Consider the following 17,783-nt stretch of genomic DNA (forward strand, 5'->3'; position numbering starts at 1 on the left):
TTCTTTCTTTTTTTTTTTTTTTGAGATGGAGTCTCACTCAGTCAGCCAGGCTGGAGTGCAGTGGTGCGATCTCGGCTCACTGCAAGCTCCACCTCCTGGGTTCATGCCATTCTCCTGCCTCAGCCTCCCCAGTAGCTGGGACTACAGGTGCCCACCGCTAAGCCTGGCTAATTTTTTTGTATTTTTAGTAGAGATGGGGTTTCACTGTGTTAGCCAGGATGGTCTCGATCTCCTGACCTCATGATCCGCCCACCTCAGCCTCCCAAAATGCTGGGATTACAGCATTTTGTGTGCGTGAGCCACCGCACCCAGCCTTGATTTGCATTTTTCTAATGACCAGTGATAATGAGCATTTTTTCATATGTCTGTTGGCTGCATAAATGTCTTCTTTGAGAACTGTCTGTTCATATCCTTTTCCCATTTTTTGATGGGGTCGTTTGTTTATTTCTTGTAAATTTATTTAAGTTCTTTGTAGATTCTGGATTTTAGCCCTTTGTCAGATGGATAGATTGCAAAATTTTTCTCCCATTCTGTAGGTTTCCTTTTGAACCTGATGATAGTTTCTTTTGCTGTGCAGAAGCTCTTTAGTTTAATTAGCTCTCATTTGTCAATTGTGGCTTTTGTTGCCATTGCTTTTGGTGTTTTAGTCATGAAGTTTTTGCCCATGCCTATGTCCTGAATGGTATTGTCTAGGTTTTCTTCTAGGGTTTTTATGGTTTTAGTTTTTATGTTTAAGTCTTTAGTCCATCTTCAGTTAATTTTTCTGTAAGATGTAATGAAGGGACCCAGTTTTGGCTTTCTACATATGGCTAGCCAGTTTTCCCAGCACCATTTATTAAATAGGGAATCCCTTCCCCCATTGTTTGTTTTTGTCAGGTTTGTAAAGATAAGATGGTTGTAGATGCACCTCTTATCTGAGGCCTCTATTTGGCCTCACTGGTCTATATATATATGTTTTGATACAAGTACCATGTTGTTTGGTTACTGTAGCCTTGTAGTATAGTTTGAAGTCAGGAAGCATGATACCTCCAGCTTTGTTCTTTTTGCTTAGAATTGTGTTGGCAATGCGGGCTCTTTTTTGGTTCCATTTTAACTTTAAAGTAGGTTTTTTCCAATTCTGTGAAGAAAGTCAGTGGTAGCTCGATGGGGATAGCATTGAATCTATAAATTACTTTGGACAGTGTGGCCATTTTCACAATATTGATTCTTCCTATCCATGAGCACGGAATGTTTTTTCCATTTGTTTGCATCCTTTTTATTTCATTCAGCAGTGGTTTGTAGTTCTCCTTGAAGAGTTCTTTCACATCCCTTGTAATTTGGATTCCTAGGTAGTTTATTTTCTTTTTGGTAATTGTGAATGGGAGTTCAATCATGATTTGGCTGTTTGTTTGTTATTGGTGTATAGGAATGCTTGTGATTTTTGCATATTGATTTTGTGTCCTGAGACTTTGCTGAAGTTGCTTATCAGCTTAAGGAGATTTTGGGCTGAGACGATGGGGTTTTCTAAATATAAAATCATGTCATTTGCAAACAGAGACAATTTGACTTCCTCTTTTCCTAACTGAATACCATTTATTTCTTTCTCTTGCCTGATTGCCCTAGCCAGAGCTTCCAATACTATGTTGAATAGGAGTGGTGAGAGAGGGCATCCTTGTCTTGTGCCGGTTTTCAAAGGAAATGCTTTCAGTTATTGCCCATTCAGTATGATATTGGCTGTGTGTTTGTCATAAATAGCTCTTATTATTTTGAGATACGTTCCATCAATACCTAGTTTATTGAGAGGTTTTAGCATGAAAGGCTGTTGAATTTTGTCAAAGGCCTTTTCTGCATCTATTGAGATAATCATGTGGTTTTTGTCCTTGGTTCTGTTTATGTGATGGATTACATTTATTGATTTGTGTACGCTGAACCAGCCTTGCATCCCAGGGGTGAAGCCAACTTGATTGTGGTGGATAAGCTTTTTGATGTGCTGCCAGATTTGGTTTGCCAGTATTTTATTGAGGATTTTCATATCAATGTTCATCAGGGATATTGGCCTAAAACTTTCATTTTTGTTGTGTCTCTGCCAGGCTTTGATATCAGGATGATGCTAGCTTCATAAAATGAGTTAGGGAGGATTCTGTCTTTCTCTATTGTTTGGAATAGTTTCAGAAGGAATGGTACCAGCCCCTCTTTGTACCTCTGGTAGAATTTGACTTTGTATTCATCTGGTCCTGGGTTTTCTTTCGTTGGTTGGCGATTAATTATTGCCTGAATTTCAGAACCTGTTATTGATCTATTCAGAGATTCAACTACTTCCTGATTTAGCCTTGGGAGGGTGTATGTGTGCAGGAATTTATCCATTTCTTCTAGATTTTCTAGTTTATTTGCATAGAGGTGTTTATAGTATTCTCTGATGGTAGTTTGTGTTTCTGTGTGTTCGGTGGTAACATCCCCTATATCATTTTTTATTGTCTATTTGATTCTTCTCTCTTCTTTATTAGTCTTGCTAGTGGTCTATCTATTTTGTTGATCTTTTCAAAAAACCAGCTCTTGGATTTATTGATGTTTTGAAGGTTTTTTTGTGTCTCGATCTCCTTCAGTTCTGCTCTGATCTTAGTTATTTCTTGCCTTCTGCTAGCTTTTGAATTTGTTTGCTCTTGCTTCTCTAGTTCCTTTAATTGTGACATTAGGCTGTCGATTTTAGATCTTTCCTGCTTTCTCTTGTGGGCATTTAGTGCTATTAATTTCTCTCTACACACTGCTTTAAATGTCTCCCAGATATTCTGGTACCTTGTGTCTTTGTTCTCATTGGTTTCAAAGAACATTTTTATTTATGTCTTAATTTCATTATTTACTCAGTAGTCATTCAGGAGCAGGTTGTTCAGATTCCATGTAGTTATGCGGTTTTGAGTGAGTTTCTTAATCCTGAGTTCTAACTTGATTGCACTGTGGTCTATGAGACAGTTTGTTGTGATTTCTGTTCTTTTACATATGCTGAGGAGTGTTTTACTTCCAATTATGTGGTCAATTTTAGAATAAGTGCAACATAGTGCTGAGAAGAATGTATATTCTATTGATTTGGGGTGGAGAATTCTGTAGATGTCTATTAAGTCTGCTTTGTCCAGAGCTGAGTTCAAGACCTGGATATCCTTGTTAATTTTCTGTCTCATTGATCTGTCTAATATTGAGAGTGGGGTGTTAAAGTCTCCCATTATTGTTGTGTGGGAGTCTAAGTCTCTTTGTAGGTCTCTAAGGACTTGCTTTATGAATCTGGGTGCTTCTGCATTGGGTGCATGTATATTTAGGATAGTTAACTCTTCTTGTTGCATTGATCTGTTTACCATTATGTAATGGCCTTCTTTGTCTCTTTTGATCTTTGTTGGATTAAAGTCTGTTTTATCAGAGACCAGGATTGTGACCCCTGCTTTGTTTTGCTTTCCATTTGCTTGGTAGATCTTCCTCCACCCCTTTATTTTGAGCCTATGTGTGTCTTTGCACATGAGATGGTTCTCCTGAATACAGCACACTGAAGGGTCTTGACTCTTTATCCAATTTGCCAGTCTGTGTCTTTTAATTGGGGCACTTAGCCCACTTACATTTAAGGTTAATATTGTTATGTGTGAATTTGATCCTGTCATTATGATGCTAGCTGGTTATTTCATCTGTTAATTGATGCAGTTTCTTCATAGCATCAATGGTTTTTATAATTTGGTATATTTTTGCAGTGGCTGGTACTGGTTGTTCCTTTTCATGTTTAATGTTTCCTTCAGGAGTCCTTGTAAAGCAGGCCTGGTGGTGACAAAATCTCTCTGCATTTGTTTGTCTGTAAAAGATTTTATTTCTCCTTCACTTATGAATCTTAATTTGGCTGGATATGAAATTCTGGGTTGAAAATTCTTTTCTTTAAGAATGTTGAATATTGGCCCTTACTCTCTTCTGGCTTGCAGGGTTTCTGATGAGGGATCTGCTGTGGGATCTGCTGTTATTCTGATGCGCTTCCCTTTGTGGGTAACCCAACCTTTCACTCTGGCTGCCCTTAACATTTTTTCCTTCATTTCAACCTTGGTGAATCTGACAATTATGTGTCTTCAAGTTCCTCTTCTCAAGGAGTATCTTTGTGCTGTTCTCTGTATTTCCCGAATTTGAACGTTGGCCTCCCTTGCTAGGTTTGTGAAATTCTCCTGAATAATATCTTGAAGAGTGTTTTCTAACTTGGTTCTGTTCTCCCTATCACTTTCAGGTACAGCAATCAAATGTAGATTTTGTCTTTCCACATAGTCCCATATTTCTCGGAGGCTTCATTAATTTCCTTTCATTCTTTTTTCTCTAATCTTGTCTTCTTGCTTTATTTCATTAATTTGATCTTCAATCCTTTGAAAGGATATCCTTTCTTCTACTTGATTGAATCAGCTATTGAAGCTTGTGTATGCTTCATGCAGTTCTCATACTGTGGTTTTCACTTCTATTAGGTCATTTAAGGTCTTGTCTACACTGGTTATTCTAGTTAGCAATTTGTCTAACCTTTTTTCAGGGTTTTTAGCTTCCTTGTGATAGGTTAGAATATGCTCCTTTAGCTTGGAGAAGTTTGTTATTACTGATCTTCTGAAACCTACTTCTGTCAACTTGTCAAACTCATTCTCCCTCCAGTTTTGTTCCCTTGCTGGTGAGGGGTTGTGTTCCTTTGGAGGAGAAGAGGCATTCTGTTTTTTGGAATTTTCAGCCTCTCTGCTCTGGTTTCTCCCCTTCTTTGTGGTTTTACCTACCCTTAGTCTTTGATGTTGGTGACCTACGGATGGGGTTTTGGTGTGGATGTCCTTTTTGTTGATGTTGATTCTATTCCTTTCTGTTTGTTAATTTTCCTTCTACCAGACAGGCCCCTCAGTGACAGGTCTGTTGGAGTTTGCTGGAGGTCCACTCCAGACCCTGTTTGCCTCGGTATCACCAGCGGAGGCTGCAGAACAGCAAATATTGCTGTCTGATCCTTCCTCTGGAAGCTTCATCCCAGAGTGGCACTCATCTGTATGAGGTGTCAGTTGGCCCTCTCTGGGAGGTGTCTCCCAGCCAGGCTATAAGGAGGTCAGGGACCCACTTGAGGAGGTAGCCTTTCTGTTGTCGGATCTCAAACACTGTGCTCAGAGAACCACTGCTCTCTTCAGAGCTGTCAGGCAGGGACATTTAAGTCTGCAGAAGCTGTCTGCTGCCTTTTGTTCAGATATGTCCTGCCCCCAGATGTTGAATCTAGAGCAGCAGTAGGTCTTGCTAAGCTGTGGTGGGCTCTGCCCAGTTCGAGCTTCCCTGCCGCTTTGTTTATGCTGTGAGCATAGAACTGCTGACTCAAGCATCAGCAATGGCAGACACACCTCACCACCGCCAAGCTCCAGTGTCCCAGATCAATCTCAGACTGCTGAGCTAGCAGCAAGCAAGGCTCCGTGGGCATTGGACCTGCTGCACCAAGCACGGAGGGAATCTCCAGGTCAGCCAGTTGTGAAGACCATGGGAAAAGTGCAGTATTTGGGCAGGAGTGTACCATTCCTCCAGGTACGGTCACTCACAGCTTCCCTTGGCTAGAAAAGAGAAACCCCCCAACCCCTTGTGCTTCCCGGGTGAGGCGATGCTCCACTCTGCTTCAGCTCACTCTCTGTGGGCTGAACCCAAAGTCCAACCAGTCCCAATGAGATGAACCAGTTACCTCAGTTGGAAATGCAGAAATCACCCATCTTCTGTATCAATCTCACTGGGAGCTGTAGAACAGAGCTGTTCCTATTCGGCCATTTTGGAAGTGACTCTCTTGAGTGAGTTAAGCTGAGTTCTAATTTTATTGCACTATGGTCTGAGAGACTGTTAGTAATGATTTCCGTTCTTTTGCATTTGCTGAGGAGTGTTTTACTTTCAATTATGTGTTCAATGTTAGAATAAGTGTGATGTGGTTCTGAGAAGAATGTATATTCTGTTGATTTGGGGTGGAGAGTTCTGAAGGTCTATTAGGTGCACTTGTTCCAGAACTGAGTTCAAGTCCTGAATATCCTTGTTAATTTTCTGTCTCATTGATCTATCTAATATTGAGAGTGGGGTGTTAAAGTCTCCCACAGTTATTGTGTGGGAGTCTAAGTCTCTTTGTAGGTCTCTAAGAACTTGTTTTATGAATCTGGGTGCTCCTGGATTGGGTGCATATGTATTTAGGATAGTTAGCTCTTCTTGTTGCATTGATCCCTTTACCTTTATGTAATGGCCTTTTTTGTGTCCTTTGATCTTTGTTGGTTTAAGGTCTGTTTTATCAGAGACTAGGATTGCAACTCCTGCTATATTTTTGCTTTCCATTTGCTTGGTAAATCTTCCTCCATCCCTTTATTTTGAGCCTATGTGTGTCTTCGCATGTGAGATGGGTCTCCTGAACATAGCACATTGATGGGTCTTGACTCATTTCCAACCTGCCAGTCTGTGTCTTTTAATTGGGGCATTTAGCCCATTTACATTTAAAGTTAATATTGTTATGTGTGAATTTGATCCTGTCATTATGATGCTAGCTGGTTATTTTGCCCATTAGTTGATGCAGTTTCTTCATAGTGTCGATGATCTTTACAATTTGGCATGTTTTTGCAGTGACTGCTACCAGTTTTCTCTTCCATATTTAGTGCTTCCTTGAGGAGCTCTTGTAAGGCAGGCCTGGTGGTGACAAAATCTCTCGGCATTTGCTTGTCTGTAAATGATTTTATTTCTCCTTCACTTATAAAGCTTAGTTTGGCTGGATATGAAATTCTGGGTTGAAAATTCTTTTCTTTAAGAATGTTGACACAGGAAGGGGAACATCATACACTGGGGCCTGTTGTGGAGTGGGGGGAGGGGGGAGGGGGGAGGGACAGCATTAGGAGATATACCTAATGTTAAATGATGAGTTAATGGGTGCAGCACACCAACATGGCACATGTATACATATGTAACTAACCTGCACATTATGCACATGTACCCTAAAACTTAAAGTATAATAAAAAAAAAGAATGTTGATCAGGAGATTGAAACCACAGTGAAACCCCATCTCTACTAAAAATACAACAAAAATTAGCCAGGCGTGGTGGTGGGTACCTGTAGTCCCAGCTACTCGGAGAGGCTGAGGCAAGAGAATGGCATGAACCCACGAGGCGGAGCTTGCAGTGAACTGAAATCGTGCCATTGCACTCCAGCCTAGGCACAGAGCAAGACTCTGTCCAAAAAAAAAAAAATGTTGAATATTGGCCCCCACTCTCTTATGGCTTGTAGGGTTTCTGCAGAGAGATCCACTATTAGTCTGGTGGGCTTCCCTTTGTGGGTAACCCAACCTTTCACTCTGGCTGCCATTAACATTTTTTTCTTCATTTCAGCCTTGGCGAATCTGACAATTATGTGTCTTGGGGTTGCTCTTCTCAAGGAGTATTTTGCAGTGTTCTCTGTATTTCCTGAATTTGAATGTTGGCCTGTCTTGCTAGATTGGGGAAATTCTCCTGGATAATAACCTGAAGTGTGTTTCCAACTTGGTTCCATTTTCCCCATCACTTTCAGGTACACCAATGAAATGTAGGTTTGGTCTTTTCATACAGTGCCATATTTCTTGGAGGCTTTGTCTGTTTCTTTTGATTCATTTTTTTCTAATCTTGTCTTCACACTTTATTTCATTAATTTGATCTTCAATCTGTGATATTCTTTCTTCTGCTTGATCAATTTGGCTATTGATAATTGTGTATGCTTTATGAAGTTCTCATGCCGTGTTTTTCAGCTCCATCAGGTCATTTATGTTCTTCTCTAAACTGGTTATTCTAATTAGCAATTCATCTAACCTTTTTTCAAGGTTCCTAGCTTCCTTGCATTGAGTTAGACCATGCTCCTTTAACTTGGAGGAGCTTGTTATTACCCACCTTCTGAAGCCAACTTCTGTCAGTTTGTCAAACTCATTCTTCATCCAGTTTTGTTCCCTTGCTGGCAAGTAGTTGTGATTCTTTGGAGGAGAAGATGTGTTCTGGTTTTTGGAATTTTCAATCTTTTTGCAAGTTTTTCCTCATGTTTGTTGATTTATCTACCTTTGGTCTTTGATGTTGGTGATCTTCATGTGAGGTTTCTTTGCGGACATCTTTTGTGTTGATGTTGATGATATTGCTTTCTGCCTGTTAGTTTTCCTTCTAATTGTCAGGCCCCTCTGCTTCAGGTCTGGTGGAGTTTGCTGGATGTCTTCTCCAGACTCTGTTTGCCTGGGTATCACCAGTGAAGCTTGCAGAACAGCAAAGATTGCTGCCTGTTCCTTCTTCTGGAAGCTTCCTCCCAGAGGAGCTCCCACTAGATGCCAGCCAGATGGAGCTCTCCTGTGTCATATGTCTGTTGACCCCTGCTAGGAGGTGTCTCCCAGTTAGGAGGCACAGGGATCAGGGGCCCACTGGAGGAGGCAGTCTGTTCTTTCAGTGAGCTTGAGCTGTGCTCTCCCACTGTGCTGGGAGATCAGCTGCTCTCTTCAGAGCAGGAAGGCAGAAAAGTTTAAGTCTGCTGAAGTGTGTCCTCAGCCACCCCTTCCCCCAGGTCCCCTGTCCCAGTGAGATGGGAGTTTTATCTAACAGCCTCTGCCTGAGGCTGCTGCCTTTCTTTCAGAGGTGCCCTGCTCAGAGAGGAGGAATCTAGAGAGGCTGTCTGGCTACAGCAGCTTTGCCAAGCTGTGGTGGGTTCTGCCCAGTTCAAACTTCCTGGTGGCTTTGTTTACACTGTGAGGGGAATACTGCCCACTTCAGACTCAGTAATGGTGAATTCCCCTCCCCCCATCAAGCACTAGTATCTTAGGAAAACTTCAGACTGCAATGCTGGCAGCGACAATTTCCAGCAAGTGGAACTTAGCTTCTTGTGCTTTGTGGGGGTGGATTCCACTGAGCTAGGCCACTTGGCTCCCTGGCTTCAGCCGCCTTTTCAGGGAAGTGAATGTTTCTATCTTGCTGGTTTTCCAGGTGCCACTGGGGTATGAAAAATAACTCCTCCACCTAGCTCAGTGTCTGACCAAATGGCCACCCAGTTTTGTGCTTGAAACCCTGGGTCCTGGTGGTGTAGACTTCCAATGGAATCTTCTGGTCTGTGGGTTGCAAAGACCATGGGAAAAGCATAGTATCTGGGCCAGAGTGCACCATTCCTCGAGGCACAATCTCTCATGGCTTCCTTTGGCTAAGGGAGGGGGTTCCCCAACCTCTTGTGCTTCCTGGGTGAGGTGATGCCCCACCCTGCTTTGGCTCACTCTCCGTGAGCTGCACCCACTGTCTAACCAGTCCCAGTGACATGTGCCAGGTACCTCAGTTGGAAATGTAGAAATTACCAACCTTCTGCATTGATCTTGTTGGGAGCTGCAGACTGGAGCTGTTTCTGTTTGGCTATCTTGCAAATGTGTGGGTATTTTAAAGGAGATTTACTTTCTGATATAGTTCTCATCTTGAATCTTATTGGTGCATACAAATTCTACAGATTTTTGTACCCCGAAAGTTTACTGAAGTTGTTAATTAAGTCTAGAAGACTTAAAAAGGGGTCTTTAGATATTTCTAGGCATATGATTCTATCATCAACTAGCAGAAATAATTTGAGTGCCTCTTTTCCAATTTGAATGTCTTTTCTTTCTTTCTCTTTCTTGGTTGCTCTGTCTATAGCTTCCAGTACTATGTCCGGTGAGAGTGCTGAGAGCGGACATCCTTGTCTTGTTGCAGTTCTCAGGGGGATTGTCTTACTTCTGCACATTCTATATGGTGTTGGTTGTGGGTTTGTCATAGATGGGTCTTATTAATTAGAAGTATGCTCCTTTAAAGCCTAATATGTTGTGGGTTTTTATCATAAAACAATATTGAATTTAATCCATTGCCTTTTCTATATCTACTGAGGTAATCATATGGTTTTTGTTTTTAGCTGCATTTATTTGGTGACTCACATTCATTCTTCTGTGTATGTGGAACCATTCTTGCATCCCTGGAATAAAATCCACTTGATTAGGATTTCTGTTTTCTTATTTGTTTGGTTTTTTAAAAAGTCAGCTTTTGTTTTAGATACAGGGGCTACATGTGCTGATTTGTTACGTTGGTACACTGTGTGATGCTGAGATTTGGAGTATGGATCCCATCACCCTGGTGGTAAGCATAGTATCTGATAGGTAGTTTTTACCCCCTCTCCCACCTTTTAGTTGTCCATAGTGTCTATTTTTTCCCATATCTATGTCTATGTATGCTCAATGCTTAACTCCCACCTATAAGTGGAAATGCTCATTATTTGGTTTTCTGTACCTATATTAGTTTGCTTAGGATTATGGCCTCCAGCTCCATCCATGTTGCTGCAAAGGACATGATTTCAATCTTTTTATGGCTGCATAGTACTTCATAGTACATATGTACCATATTTTCTTTATCCAGTCTACCATTAATGGACACATATTTTGATTCCATGCATTTGCTATTGTGAATAATGCAGTGATGAAGATATGCATGCACATGTCTTTTTGATAGAATTATTTATTCTCTTTTGGGTATATACCCAGTAATGGGGTTGTTGGGTTGAATTGTGACTGTGCTTTAAATTCTTTGAGAAACCATCAGACTGATTTCCACAGTGGCTGGACTAATTTGCATTACCACCAACAGTGTATAAGCATTTTGATGTGCTGTTTGATTTGGTTTACTAATATTTGTTGAGGATTTCTGCATCTGTGTTCGTCAAGAATATTGGCCTGTAGTTGTCCTTTTTTGTGTGGATGTCCTTGATTGTTTTTGCTATTAGGGTGATACTGGTTTCATAGAATGAGTTAAGGAGAAATTACTGCCCTTTCACTTTTTGGAGTAGTTTCAGAAACATTGGTATCAGCTTTCCTTTGTACAACTGACAAAATTTGGCTATGAATCCGCCTGGTCCTGGGCATTTTTTGCTAAAAGGTTTTTTATGACTGATTTGATTTCATTACTCATTATTGGTATACTCAGGATTTCTATTTATTCCTAGTTCAGTCATGGGAGTTTATATGTGTCTAGGAATTTATCTATTTTCTTTAAGATTTCGAGTTTGTGTGCATAGGTGTTCTTAGTAGTCTCTGATAATCTTTTGTATTTCTGAGGTATCACTTATAATGTCACCTTTATTATTTCTGATAGTACTTATTTAAATCTTCTCCTTATTTCCTGGCTAATCTAGCTGTAGTTGTCTATCATTTTTTTTATTCTTTCAAAGAACCACATTTTTGTTTCATTGATTCTTTGTATCATTTTTGGGGGGCCTCAGTCTCATTTATTTATGCTCTGAACTTTGTTATTTCCTGTCTTACTTAGTTCTGCTCTGATTTTTATTTTCATTCTTCTGTTAGCTTTGAGATTGGTTTGTGCTTATTTTTGTAGTTCCATGATGTATGACGTTAGGTTAAGTTGGAATCTTTCTATGTTTTTTGATATAGACATTTAACACTATAAACTTTCCCCTTAGCATTGCTTTTGCTGTATCCCAGAGGTTTTAGCATACTGTGTCTATATTTAATTTATTTCAAAAAATTATTTGATTTCTGTCTTAATTTCATTGTTTACTCAAAGGTCATTCAGGAGCAAGTTGTTTGGTTTCCACATACTTGTTTAGTTTTGAGAGTTCCTCTTCATATTGATATCTAATTTTATTCTACTGTTGTCTGAGAAGACACTTAATATGATTTTGATATTTTTTGAATGTATGAGACTTCCTTTATGGCTAAGCATATAGTGGACTTTGGAAATGTTCTATGTGCAGTTGAGAAGAATGTATACTCTGCAGTTGTTTGATAGAATGTTCTATACATGTCTATTAGGTCTATATGGGCTATAGCCCAATTTAAGTCCAGAAATTCTTTGTTGATTTTCTGCCTCAGTGATCTTCTAGTCATGTCAGTGTGCTGTTGAAGTCCCCCATTATCATTCTATTGCTATCAGTCTGTTTTGTTATGTCTGGTATTATTTGTTTTATGAACCTGGGTGCTCTGGTTTTGGATGCATATCTATTTAGGATATTTATTTTTTCTTGTTGTATTGAACGCTTTATCATTATAGTCCTTTTTTTATGATTGTAGGTTTAACATCTGTTTTATCTGATATGGGCATGGCTACTCTGGCTCCCTTTAGTTTTCCATTTGCATGATATACCTTTTTCCCCCCTTTACTTTGAGTCTATAGCTATTTTAGCTGGTAGGTAGGTTTCTTGGAGGCAGCAAATGATTAGGTCCTTTTTTTTTTCAATTAAATTTGCCACTCTGTATCTTTTAAGTAGAATATTTAGGTCACTTACATTCAAGGTTAATATTGATATGTGGCCAGGCATGGTGGCTCACGCCTTTAATCCCAGGACTTTGGGAGGTCAAGGCAGGCAGATCACCTGAGGTCGGGAGATTGAGACCAGCCTAAGCAACATGGAGAAATCCCATCTCTACTAAAAATACAAAATTAGCTGGGTCTAATGGCACATGCCTGTAATCCCAGCTACTCGGGAGGCTGAGGCAGGAGAATCACTTGAACCTGGGAGGCAGAGGTTGCGGTAAGCCAAGATTGCACCATTGAACTCCAGCCTGGGCAACAAGAGCAAAACTCCATCTCAAAAAAAAATTGTTATGTGATGTTTTATTCCTGCCATAGTGTTGTTAGCTAGTTGCATTTGAGTTTCAATTGTAAAATTGCTTTATCAGATCTGTGAGCTTTGTACTCATATGTCCTCTTATGGTGAGTATTCCCATTTTGTTTCCAAGTTTAGGACTTTTTTGATCAGTTCTTGTAGCACCAGGCTAATGGTGAGGAATTCCTTTAATGTTTGTTTGTCTGCAAATGACTATTTCTCTGTCATTTCTGAAGTTTAGTTAGGCATGATGTGAAATTCTTGGTTGGCAGTTCTTTCTTTAAGAATGCTAAAAATAGTCCCTGATCTCTTCTAGCATGCAGGGTTTCTTCTGAGAAGTCCAGTATTACTCCAGCGAGATTTTCTTTATGGGTGATTAAACGTGTCTTTCTTGATGCTCGTAGGATTTTTTTCCTTCGTGTTGACTTTAGATAGTCTGATGACTATATGCCATAGTGAGGTTCTTCTTGCAATAAATCTTCCAGAATCTCTCTGAGCCTCGCGAATCTGAATGTCTCAAATTTCTCCTAAGACCAGGGAACTTTTCCTGAATTTTTTCCTAAACTAGGTTTTCCATACTTTTTAGTTTTTTTCCTTCTCCCTCTGGAATGCCAGTAACTTGTAGTTTTGGATGCTTTACAGACTTCCATATTTTTCAAAGGCGTTGTTCACTTTTAAAACCCTTTCCTCTTTATTTTTGTTTGACTGGATTAATTCAAAAGACCTGTCTTCCAGGTCTGAAATTCTTCCACTTGGTCTAGTCTTTTGTTAAACTTTCAACTGTATTTTTTGAATCCTTCAGTGATTTTTTTTTTAATTTCTAGAAGTTCTGTTTGGTTTTTAAAATGATATCTATCTCTTTATTCATATCATGAATTGTTTTTCTGATTTATTTGTGTTGGTCTTTAACTTTCTCTTGGACCTCACTGAGCTTTTTAAAATCAATACCTTGCATTATTTATTTGGTATACAAAGATTTTATTTTTGTTAGTATGATCCTTTGGAGGTGTTATAACACTTCATCTTTTCATACTTTTCGAGTTGTTTCTCTGCTTCCCTCTCATTTGAATGAGTTATTTCTCCTTCTTGTTTTTTGAATTAGCTTTTGTTTGAATAAAAAATTCTGCCCCTTAACCCATTCCCCATTTGCACTGAGAACGCTCTCTGTTGGTCCTTGCAGCTGCAGCATTTACCCTGAGATAACATACCAGGTTTGGTATAAGAAATTCTTTTGCCATCTTTTAAACATTACTGTGCTGAACTCTTACATCCTATTCAAGAAGGACAATCTCGAGCACATGTTTCGTCATGCAAACTTCAGAGTCACATTGATAGAAAGAATGCTGGAAAAGCATCACAAGCAAGGGCAGCAACCTCTTCAAGGCCCTCCATGCTGTGATGATGTCATACCACTTTTCCTGTCTAGATGACATTTCCTCAAAAGCATACCACCAACATCAGGGAAACAGAATTGGCTGGTTGCTGCATCATTTGCTGCTCACACAATGACAAGGATGACAAGAAGATTCAGAAAGAAATGCAGTATATTTTTGTGGAATGTGATGTTCCACTTTATGTTGTTCTATGTTTTGAAATTTACCACACAAAAAAACTATTAAATACTGATCTTTACATACATTTTTGTTACATTAGGATTAGAGACAAGTTCTGTTTGGAAACAACTCCAAGGAAAGTTTTTATATTTTATTTTCACATTCAAAATCAGTCACCTTTGCTTCAGCCTCACAGAGAGTGTTTACATAAAATTAAATAAATGCTGGCGGTGAGCTGCACTTTTTTTGTCTAATGGGAAAAGATTTAAGAAGGTGTGTATTATGTATGCTATTTAGGGTCCTTTGGCTTTGTTTCTGGGTGCTTTCAGTGGCAAAGTGTTTGTAAAAGTTCCTTGGTTATAAATAGCCTTTGTATAATGACTTTCCCAAATGCTGGTTGAAATAGTGCTGTACAGGGTATGTGCGCAGGTTCATTTCCTCCTCTGGGGCTATAGTGTGGAGGTCTCAGAAAGCATATCTTGTTCCCAGTGCTGTGAGGTTGTGTCAGCAGATTTTCTATTGTGTTATGCATTTCTAACTCTGGAACAGCTGGTGGTACTTATAGGTAAGAGCTGGCTAAAGTTAATACATATGTGTATATACTTGATCCTTGTTTACTTGTAGAAGCTCTCTGTTACCTCAAGCAATGGGCTGATCACTGGCAAGCACACTTGTGTGAGCTCCCAGCTTAGCCCTCAAATGGAGGACCAAGACAGGTGGAGCTAGATGAGACAGGCCTGCCTACAGGTCTCCTAGTGTCAGGAACAAGTATCAGCTTTGAAAGCAGGTCTAGTGGGCCATAGTCAGGTATCTGGAGGTGTGCTAACTCATATTGTCAGGAAATCCTGGCTGCCCCAAGTCCTCTGCATGGGTGGGGTGGCCTAAACTTCTAATTTAGAATAGTGGGTGCTTCAAGTGCCTGGAGATATTTCTGGCCATCAAGCAGAGACCATGGCTGCACCAATATCTCTTCACCTGAAGGGAAGGGTACTTCAGGATCCTTATCCAGGGAAGCAGTGTACCAAATGCCTGGAAATATGCCTGGGGATGTAGCAAAAAAACTACTGCTGCCAAAACATCTTTGTAGGGGATAAGAGGGGCAAGTCAAACTCCTAATCCCGGGGAGTATGTGCACCTCAAGCTGCATGTGACATGACTGGGGAATGAGCACAGAAATCACCACAACAAGGTCTTTGCATGGGAAGGTAGAGGCTGTTCAAACTCCTAATCATTGAGGATGGGTTTGCAGAATGCCTGCAGTTATGTCTGGGTGTGCAGCAGAGGAAGCGCTACCGCACTAAGGTCTTTGTGTGGGAAGAAGTGGTGGCTCAAGCTCCTATTCCAGTGAGCAGGTACACCCAAAGCTTGGTGATATGTGTAGGCATGGAGCAAAGAGTGTGCCTCTGCACCAAGGTCTCTTTATGGGAAGGAAGGGGAAGCTCAGGCTGCTAATCCAGCTGAGTGGGTGCTCCAAATGCTTGGAAAAATGACCAGGAATGGAGGGGAGGGCGCACCTACCACCTTGCCAAGATCTTAGTAAGGAAAGGGTAGCTTGGCTCAGGCTCCCAATACAGGTAAGCAGGAGTGTGGTTTGCTTGTCTCCTGTTTCTCAGAACTGGTGGGACACTCTCTCATGACTGAACAAGGGAGCAGGATGGGGCATCCAGCAATGACACAGGCAGCCCAGTTCCAGGTCATAAAGCTGTCCCAGACTGCAAGGCATGATGCCCAAGAGAAACCTTGATTTCAGCAACTCTCCTTCCACTCCAGTCCTGTGATGGGAGAGAGCTCAACTCCAGTGCTTACTGTTGGGGTGCTCACCACACTCACTGCTCAATTCTGACTGTGGGTGCCCTTTCCCTGCTCCAGAGCAAGTGCTTCAGTCTCTGGCCTGAGACTGAAATGCCTGCAGTGACTGCTGCTGCCAGGTCACCAAACAATGACTGACTTTGCAGGAGCGCAGATTTAAAATGGCATTGTCTTCTCAGTTCCAGGTCTGGGAAAACACCTGCAGATTTTCCTGATGTCTTTCCCTTTCATCACCTTCCAGCCTCTCTCCAAGTTAGTTCCAGCGTTTGGGGCCTGGATCTCTAGCAGAAAGGAGATTCAGAGAGGGAGACTCTCTGGCCCTCTCACATACTGGGGGCTTCACCCGTTTTGATAAGCTGAACACCATCATGGGGCCTGCATTCCCACCTCCTTCACTTGGGATCTGAAGTGTGTTTCACTATTTCAGCAAATTCCCACATTTTTTCTTGAATTAAAGCTCACACAATTGATCTTTATATACTATTTTTCTATTTCCAAGTGGCTGAGGTATGTTAAAGCCTCTAATCTGCCATCTTGAGAAAAAAAACACACATTTTTAAAAAAAGAAACAAAATGATAGTTTTATTTATTTGTGAATTTATATCAATGGAATCATCCAATAGTACTTATTTACTGTCCAGTACTTTCATTTAATGTGTCGTGACATTCAATCAAGTTGTTGCAGGCAGAAATAGCTGTTATCTTTTTCTTAGTGTTTCACTTTATGAGCATTTTACAATTGTTTTATGATATTGCTTCAAACATTTGCCTTGCTTCCAGTGTGGGGCTATTGTGAATAGCACTATTATATACATTCCTATACATGTCTTTTTGCTATCACAAGGTATTGTTGCATTTCTGTTCAGTACATACCTACAACTGCAATTGCTAGATATGCATGTATTTACTTTAGATAAATTCTGCCAAAGGACTATCCAAATGGTTGAACTATTTTACTAATTTTTCCATGAGACTGTGATTGTTTCGCTTTCTCATCAACAGACAGCATAATGTGTCCTTTTTTCATTTGAACCATTCTGGTGAATTATATAATAATATCTAATTGAAGTTTTAGTTTGTATTTCCATAAAGCTTAATGATGCTGAGCAATTCAAGTTTGCATTGTCAACAGTGATCCTTCATTTGTGAAAGCCTAGTTTATTTTGCATACATAAGCGCACTGTTAGCTTTATTTTTTAAAAAAACAATCACTGGTATATAGAAGAACTGCTTGTTCATACAAATAATTGTTTCACATGGAACCTTTTGAAAGTAAATACTAACCTGATTCCAGATACTTGAAGTATTTTAGTATGTATTTACTCAAAACAATGTGCTTGTGCTTCTCTTATATAACTATAGTAAAACCATCAGGATCAGAAAATTAATGTTAATGCACTGGAACTTTCTAATTTTTGTTCCTGTTGGTGTTTTACCAAAAGTCCCAAAATATATGCTTTTTGTCCCTCTCATAATTTAGTTCAGAATCCAGAATCGCATGCCACAACTAGCTGTCATGTCTCTTTCATCAACTTCAGTGTGGAGCAGTTCTTCAGTTATTATTTGACTTCCAAGACATTGCCACTCTTTGAGAGTATAGGCTGAATACTTATAAAATGTCCCTCAATTTAGGCCTGTCTGATGTTTTTTGATGACTAAATTCAGCAGAGGAATCTCTGCTAGGAATATCACAGAGGATACTTTTCATTTTTGAGTGATAGACAATTTCAATGTGTTTCATCAGAATGATGTCATTTGATTACTAGGTTTAGATAGTTTGTGGCTGTCTTCTCCATTGTAACTAGGTTCTTCTCAACTATGTAACTTAGATGTATTCTGTGGGTAGAT

The sequence above is a fragment of the Pan paniscus genome, chromosome 8 (assembly GCF_029289425.2).
Source record: "Pan paniscus chromosome 8, NHGRI_mPanPan1-v2.0_pri, whole genome shotgun sequence".
In the NCBI taxonomy this organism is placed as follows: Eukaryota; Metazoa; Chordata; class Mammalia; order Primates; family Hominidae; genus Pan; species Pan paniscus.